The sequence below is a fragment of the Otolemur garnettii genome, unplaced genomic scaffold (assembly GCF_000181295.1).
Source record: "Otolemur garnettii isolate 467f Iridium unplaced genomic scaffold, OtoGar3 scaffold00111, whole genome shotgun sequence".
Taxonomy (NCBI): domain Eukaryota; kingdom Metazoa; phylum Chordata; class Mammalia; order Primates; family Galagidae; genus Otolemur; species Otolemur garnettii.
This window is the reverse complement of record NW_003852506.1, coordinates 5,470,916-5,480,197: the sequence shown is the minus strand read 5'-3', so window position 1 is coordinate 5,480,197 and position 9,282 is coordinate 5,470,916.

Sequence of the window (9,282 nt, the reverse complement as noted above, 5' to 3'; positions counted from 1 at the left end):
AAGTATTTCAAATTGTATACAGAAACAGTACACTGTACCCCATGATAATATTAATGAACACTGCTATGATTTAATAATAAAAAATAATAAATAATTTTTTAAAAGCTGAGATGGCAAACATGTTGTTTTAAGCTAAGTTTTGAGTTATTTATAACATATAACTAACACACAATTATTTTAAAAAGCCTGCTTCCAACTTTCTTAACACTAAAATTATCTCCCTACATTCATGTTTTCCCACATTTTTATCTTATCTAGGCTTTCTAATCTGCTTTATTATTTGCCCCATATTAGTGCTACACACTGGCCACGCCACTGCCTGCATCTCCGTTAACTTTATTCCTACCCTCCCTTCTGGGCAAAAGTATCTTTTCCTCCCATTTCACCTCACTACTTAAATAATGTCTATCCATTAAAATCAGCATTCTTTTTCAACATTCAAGACTAATCCAGATCATTCTAAGTACTTTCTTATTTGACTCTACAGCACTTAGAAATTAATAGTATACAGTTAGCCTTAAGAGGATATTTTATACTGGTTATTAAAAATTCCTCAAAGTCAATTTCACTATGCTTGTTAGTTGGCTGCATGCCAAACGTAATCAGAATAAGCAAAGAGCAACTCTTTGTTTTCATTAAAAGTAAAGTAATTGGGGGAATATATAAAACCCTACAGGAGGAAATATATTAAACGTCTGGGAAATACCCCAGACTTTATTTAAACATTTTAATAGTCTTTATCATAAAATGCTTTTTACTATCATTTTCAAGAAACAATTATGAGCTCCTACACCAGGCAATGCAAGTTTGAATACAAGAATTACCTTTCTTATCCATGCATTTCCTGAATCCAATAATGTCTGGTGGAGACGGATTACTCAATAACTTTGCTGAACTGGAGCGATGTGCTTTCTATTGTCATTTCTCTTTCTGCCTGTTCGTCACTAAAGGTGATAATGATGTGGATTATCATTATCCACTGTTAATCTTCAAGGACCATTGATTGATTCCATATATGCCCTGGAGTTATGTGAGGCATTCAAACGCCCACCATTTGACAAATAAAGACTATTGGCGTTGATTTCCATAGTCATATTCCCAAAGCCTCCAACAAGTACCTGAAAGAATGGAAATAAACCTCCTTCTTCCAGGTGTGCCATTTCATTCTTATTCACCTGCTTCTACTAGAAACATGATTGGTGACATTCTTTTAGTTGCCTTTATGATTCTTACTATGACTCCAAGACCTTTCAAGTCCAGACCCGGCCACTTCTCAGCCTATTTAATCCTATTTGCTGTGAGTGCTGATAAGGTGGGCTCGACATCTGTCCTATTGCTATATGATTTCTGTATGTCTCAGTCATTTTGTGTTCCTCCATTCTTCAATTATTTACTTGTTTGTTTTAAGAAGATATTTTTGCCGTTCTTTTTTTTTTAATTGCTTGGGGGTTTTAAAAATTATTTATTTTGTGTTATTCTCTTAATGATTTTCTTAGAGATTACAAATATACATTTATACCATCTTTTATATACAGTAGAACCTCTGTATGTTGATCACTCACGTGACTATAGCAAACTGGACAACATACAAAGGTGGCCAAGGAACTAGGCCTACTGTACTTACTGATGTGTAGGTGTGGTGCATGTCTGATCTATGAAAGTTAGGTCATCTTAAGGAGGTGGTCAATGTGGGGAAGGGGTCTACTAGGGAGGTTCTATTTCCCAACCAATTCATTACCTTTCCCTAAATAATACAAACATGATCGGTGGCCAACTTCCATAGTATCAGTGGCTTCTATAATGACACTTATAGTACCTTTCAAGGTATAATTATCCATGTACACATTTTATTTTTCCTACAGTTTTATAAAGTGCTTGCTGCAGTGATTTATGTCTTCTCCGTAGTTTTATGCCTCATAAACCTAGAGGAGTGTCTGACACATATTAAGTTGTGTCTCGAATGTATTTGACTTAACCTGAGCTGATAAACTTCTTGGTGTCCAAAATCGAGTACCTTAGGCAGAAGGGGTTGCCTTACACTTTAGCATGAATGAACAGTTGCAGTTTGCCTACTGAAGGGGAAACTTGGGGAAAAGACATTTCTCTTTGGCATGCTGTAAAGGCATACTGTCCTATTAAAATGAAATATTTTCCCCTTTGGGCCCATGGGCCCGCAAAGCAGCATCCTTAATTGGAAGACAGGAAAACTGCCTTTAAGCCATCGTGACTCTGAAGGGTTCTCTTTTCTCTGTAGACGATCATGTGAGATTCTAAGATAGAAACGAAAGCAAATGTAGGTAGATTGACTTGAGGGTCTGCCTTTTATCTGCCACTCAGTTATTTTGTCCCATTGGGGAAATAACTTGTTGGCAAGGATTTATTTAGTTAAACTTGACATAAAATTATAATTGTTCTTGATAAACAAGCAAGGGTATATATATGGATATATTCAAAAATTTTGCATAGCTACAGGGCTCTCTCTGCTCCTCACTCTTCTTTCTGTCATCTGATGGTACAAAGCATGCCGCAGTGAGAAAATTAGCCCCACTTTCCTTTGGGCTTCCTCTCGGAGGGTTATTTCAGACGGCTTCCTTTACGTTCAAGAGCTTAAATCTGCCTGTATATCCTCACAGATTTAATTTTATATTCTTTAATTCTCATTTCTTTTTTTTCCCCACTTGTTCTCTTATTTTACATATTTTCAACATCTGTGTCCATGCTTGTTTATAAATTCTGAACCATATCCTTTGGTAGAAGTAATAAGTCTTTTTGTTTCTTTTTGGTACAACTATTCACTTAACATGTTTTAAATATTTTTACGTATTGCTTCATTTTTCCTCCATAGCCAAATTCAATATCTGAGATTTATTTCTGTGTTTTCTTAACAATTTTATGCCCTTTTTCTCAGTTGTTATCTGATATTTCAATTAAAGATAAAATTTAAATAATTCTTTTCTCCATGTGATACGTCAATAAAAGTTAATCTTGACTTTACTCATTATTTCTTGAGTCAATAGTTCTCAACAAAAGCAGAGATTTGACCTTCACATATTCATGTCCATGTATTGAACCATCGTTACTCTCGGGCAGGGGAATGCATAGCGTTTTAAGATTTTTTCATTGTGTATTTCTGTCAGTATCTCTTCCTATGAGGAAATCTGCTAACATACATATTTCTGAATTCCATAACAAGGATCCTATTCAATAGGTAGGTTTGACTATTGAAGCCAATATTCTTTAATCAATATCTCAGATCATTGCAATGGATATTAACAATTACATACCATGAGAAAAATGCCAGATTAAGAAGTATGATACTTTCAATGAGTATTAGTCCCAGTATCCACAACATTATCTTTATTTCATTAAAATGTGTAGAGAGCCCTAGATGTCTGAGGCAATATTATGAAAAAGGTGAATTTATTTCTAAAACCACTTGACAAACACTACCAAATGCCTTTAATAGGTTAGGTCTAGAGGATATTGTTTTAAATAAAAAAGCAAAAATCCTTACCTTCAGGGAATTTTAGTGAAGAAATAAACTATAAACAAGATAAATTACTAAACTATACAACATATTAGCAAGTAAGAAACCCAAAGGAGAATAAAACAGAGGCATCAGATCAAGAGGCAGAGATTGAAATTTTAGGTTAGGAGGGCGAGGGAAGGATCCCCAGGAAAAGGACTTAGTTTTAACCTTGGAAAAAAGGAAATTTATCTTTTATAATTTCAGAGTAATGTTCAAAACACTTGATTAAAAAAAAAGAAAAAGATGACCTAAGCAAGTCCACACCTGTCTAACTAATTAGGTTGGAGACTATTTCCACCCCATGCTCAATTCACTATTACCCTTCTGCTGACCTTCCCACACCTCTTCCAGGGGTGAGTTTCCTCATTCCATCTGCGTACTTTGATTATAAGAAAAACATACCTGTGAGATTGCTTAGCCAATTCACAGACTCAAAGGGAAGCTGACTATTCTTAACAATGAATCCCACTGAGACAAACGAACTTAGGTTGTGAAATGCGTTTTATTTTTCAGGACTTCTTTAGCTGGCCTAGAATGTTACAGTTGCAGTGGCTGAAGGCAGGTTTATGGGACTGATACTAAGACACAGAAACTGCTGTGAGGAGACGAGCAAGAAAATAGGGACCAGTTGCCTACATTAAATTAAAATTTAGAAAATAAATGACTAAGAATTTTCAAATTGTTGATCTTACCTTTATATTGACGAGAAAGTTTATTTTTTTGTTTTGTTTTGTGCAGTGTGGTTTTCAGAACCATTTTCTGATCTCAACAACCTCTCCTTTCTTTGCAGTTGACTTTTTGCAAAGCTTGATCAGGTCCCCGCAGGAGCCTTTGCAGTAGTGGCATTTGCAGTAGGTGGTGACGGCATTTCTAAAAATTTCTGTCTGTGCTGGAAAATAAGACATATGCATTGACATTTCCAATTTGAGAACAATAGTTCTTCATTAATTCAGTATTATAAATGCCACTTGTGGGATTGGTATTCTTTGATTTTCCCTGATTCATTCATTTTAATAATATTCTTCTCTACAAAACCATCTTACCTTTATTTTTGGTATGTTTATGCTCATTTCCCTCCACAGACCTTTTTTTATGATTGTGCATTATTTAATTCACATGTAGAAAAAGTGAACTGAGGTATTATACATGGGCTCCTTGAGCATCATAAGCATGCATTTTAAGGCTTAAAAATACTTTATTTTTAATGCATTTATTCATGGTATTAGAATATAAAGGTGGTTAGCCTAGTCTGAAGTACAAATTTTTTAGGAAATGCAAATACACTTCAATTCAAAATCAAAGAAGTAGTCTCTTTATTCAAACAAATGATTAGATGGAAATGTTAAAATATAAAAGACACACGCTATGAATTCACTAATTTTGGTTCCCTGTCTGAATGTTGAATCTTCGTGCTCGAAATTGATAATTATAATTTTTGAGTGGGGATGGTAAGTGTTGGGAATTTGGGGATTCTTGTATGTGTTGATTTTTGAGATGCTAGAGGAAATTTTCTACCTTTAATCCTTTTTTGTCTTCATTGTCTCTGGGAACCAAGACCTGTGAGATTCTGATTTTCATCTCAAGCAGTGTGAACTGCAAGATCATTCTGGTGATTTGTTATAGGCCAAATACCTGAGTCTCACCCACAGCATAGTGAATCGTAATGTCTGGGTCATAATTTATGCACTAAAATACAATTTCCATTAAGTGTTTATGTCCATGATTGCATCAGAACTACTTAAATGCAGGCTGGACCTGGTGGCTTATGCTGGCAATTCCAGCACTCTGAGAGGCTGAGGCAGTAGGATTGCTTGAGGCCAGGAGTTCAATTCCAGCTTTAATGAGAGCAAGACCCCTTCTCTAAAAAAAAAAAAAAAAAATTAGCCAGGCTTGCTGGCCGTGCCTGCAATCCCAGCTACTCAGGAGGCTTGAGCCTAGGAGTTTGGGGGTATAGTGCCACTGAACTCTAGCCCAGGTGACAAAACAAGACTCCATCTTAAAAAATAACAGTAGTCCACTCTTCCCTGTAGCTGATAGTGTTTAACTCCCAAATTTAGACACTTTGTTCTTGACTATAGAACATACACTAAAGTAAACCCACCGACACAGGGAGCGGCTGGCTCAACACCGAGTCACTCCTGTTAGTCCCGCCTTGTCCTGGTGTGTCTGCAGAGATTGCCCTCTAAGTTTTGTCACCTTGTTTCTGGAAGGCTAGGACTTTAAGCCATTCAATTCCCAGTTGTGTGTTCTTTCTTGAGACTTTTCTCCCAGGTATCTTTCTATTTTTATTCTCCACTCATGTTCAGGTTAACTTTATTGGGATGAAATACCTTGAAATTTGGCCAGGGAACCAGCCATACATAGAAAACACTCTCCAACTTCTCAGGCTGAGTGAGTTTTTCCTTCTCTGAGCCCCCCCTTGTTCAACCACTAAATCAGCTTTGTCACATTCCATTGAGTTGCCAGTTGACTTTTGGAGTAGGCTCCCTCACCAGATGACGTGCTTTGCTAGGGCAGGGGGTCTAACGTGGATTGTTGCATTCTTAGAATCTGGAAATTCCTTGGCACCCAGAAAACACATCATAGATACTTGTTGCACTGAAATGAATTGAGGCACACACAGTTTCTGGGCCAGAAGACTGGCTATAAAGCAAGATTAAATTCTTACTGTGCTATTTTGCCCCTTAATTCTAATCTCACCTCTTTGATCATAATTTAGCATATTGAAAAATACGAGAGTCCCAGGAACATTTTGTTCTCAAAATAGATATTTACCTTAATATTTCAAAAAACAGAGAGCAACCATTTTCTGTGGGCTTAATGAAAGATTGGGGTTTAAAATAAACTAATTATTGTTGAAGTCTAGTTTTCAATGTGAGTCAAAGAAAATGCAACTTTCTTTTTAATTTCAATCAAGCCTCTGGCATAACAATAGTAAGTATTTTCTTTTCACTGATTAAGGTAGAGCATACTGACATCTTTTGTCTATAAGTGAGCCTCAGGTGAACACAATCGTTTTGATAATAGTGTAATGAACAAATGGTTTTAAAAACAAATTTCATTTGAGTTTTCTTGAACTCTTGTAAGTTCATTATCCTTAAAATTCTGCATTTGGGTTTAATCCAAAAATGTTATATGTAAATCACAGAAGACAAGTTGAATTCAGTGCATATTTTTCTTCTTTTGAAACAGATTTATGCTTACCTTTGTGTCATCAGAAAAAAAAGATCTTGCACTAGAAACAAACTTTAGCAATGAAAAGAATGCAATTGTGAAAGTCCACTATTTTTTTATGCTTTTAAAATGACCAAATTATGTTTCCCAATGTATCTTACTATGTATATTTTAATAATTAAATCCACTAGAAATTGAAATTTATATTTCTGATTGGCCCTTCATATAATTCTGGCTGGAGTGAAACTGGTACAAACATTTGGAAGGAAATTTGGCAAAATGTATAGAAAGACAGAAGTATATATAGTCTTATAAATTCTTATCTATAAGCTTATCCTAAAATAGGTTCAATAATTGGAAAAGTTTTTCATAAACAAATTTACTGCAGATTTTTAAAAATAATTATTCTACCCCCCCCCAAAAATTGTAAAAAAATTGTACCTGGTACAGAGCGTATGATAATTATTAGAGTTTTTGCCATCTTTTCTTTATTTTTGAAAATCGTTAAAATGAACATTTATGTCTTTTATAGTCAAAAACAAGTAAAACAACTTTATATAGTTTATTTAAAAATTAGCAATTTACTGTAGATAGTTTTTGCTGAGTTTATAACATGTTTTACTATCTACTAAAAATGCCTAGGAATCACTCTCCTAGGTATTGGGTCTTGATCAGGTGATAGATTTTTCTGAGTCAGCAGATCTAGGGGCAACATACAGTAAACAAGTGAAGATGTGGTGGACATATACCTTCTACTAAGCTCTAGGAAGTATCCATGAGTCAGAAATACTTATAAGAAGTCACAACTGTTAAGGATCTACAAGTTACCTTTCCATTGCATTATAAATCACACAAACACATTTTAATTACGTATGTATTCATATCCTTGGATAATGATGACTGTCCACTTTATCTGTACTTCTTGTTAAAGGGTAATTTGTGACACATAGTACAGAAATACATCTAGTTAGCACAGCTTCCTGTGAAAGAGGATAATTTGCTTTCTCTTGGGATATTGGATGGGTCAGAGGCTATCCATGCCTATATCTGTATCTGCTTCAATATCTATCTATGCGTAAGAATTCTTGAAAGATCTCTTTGATTGGGAACTTTATTACAAGCCTTTAGAATCCAGAAACTATATTCAAATAGAATTCCACATGCAGTCCTCATGTCTTTGAAGTTAGCATCACATAATGCTTGGGTTAAGAACAGTGTTTCCACTGAACTAGTTGAATTGTTTTCTACTTAGAACACCTCAGCTTGGGTGATTCTACCCCACTTTCACGACACTGTTCACTGTGGCTCACAGATCACTTTAATTTATTCAAACACTATTCCCTAGAATCACGTGCCCCTGAGAAAGGATCCAGTGAAGATGGGCAAGAGCGAGACTCTACCTTCCACCAGGTTGGGCGGGTTGATGGTGTGTCTGTGTTTCCCTGCTGATGAGTTGGGCTAATTATAAGGAGATGCCAACGTGTGTTTAAGGTGTTTCTGCAAGTGCCCCCTTTTCCTCCCACCGGTTTCCGATTTGACTTTCTTGATTCTCCAAACCCCCCTCACCAAAATGCCATTTATCAAGGCTGTCTGTGTCAATCCCTGGCAACCCCTCCAAAATTATTTTCTGTTGATTTCTTTTTCTTAGGGTTTTTTTTTTTTTTTTTTTTGAGATAGAATCTCACTCTGTTTCTCTGTTGTCCCCTGCTAGAGTGTGGTGGCCTCAGCCTAGCTCATAGCAACCTCAAACTCCTGGGTTCAGTGATCCTCCTACCTTAACCTCCTGATTAGCTGGGACTACAGGCACCTGCCACAACACCTGGATAATTTTTTCTATTTTTAGTAGAGATGGGGTCTTGCTCTTGCTTAGGCTGGTCTCAAACTCCTGATCTCCAGCAATCCCCCTACCTCCACCTCCCAAAGTGCTAGGATCACAGGCCACCTGGCTTTGTTTTGTTCTGGGAACTAGCTCTCAGTTCAGACACATGGTCAAAACCTCAGGTTTTACTTGGCTGGGACTGCCTTTTTAAAAAGGAGAAACCAACACTTTACAATAAGAGTGATTTTACCTAAAAATCTAAATACCTGGGCAATCTAGAAAACCCAGAATCTCTAAAAATAATCCATGAGAATAGAGTAAGAGCTGGGTCCTGTGAGAGCAGGCTGCCTAGCTTCCTCATTCACTGCCTGGTCCCTGCAGGCATCCCAGTTTGCCACCTTTGCTCAGGGTTCCTCCTCTTCTCTGGCTGCATTAAAATTGGAACCATCCGGTTTGTACGGCTCCTTGGGGATTCAAAGCTGGTGGTCACAGTGAATTTAAGGTTATTGCACAAGTGCAGTAAAACATTGTAGGAGAAAGAAGGAAAAGAGGGAAGCCAATTTTCCCCTAGCAAGTGAAACTTCGAACCCACACACACACACAGACACACACACACACACATCTCCCAAGGGCTAAGAACAACTTCTATGAAGAGCGGTACATTCAAAAGCCTAAATAACAAAAAATGTCAGCAAGCCCCATTATTCTGATTTCTTTTTCATCTTGTTGCAACCTGAAATACAAAAAAAGAGCTATATTT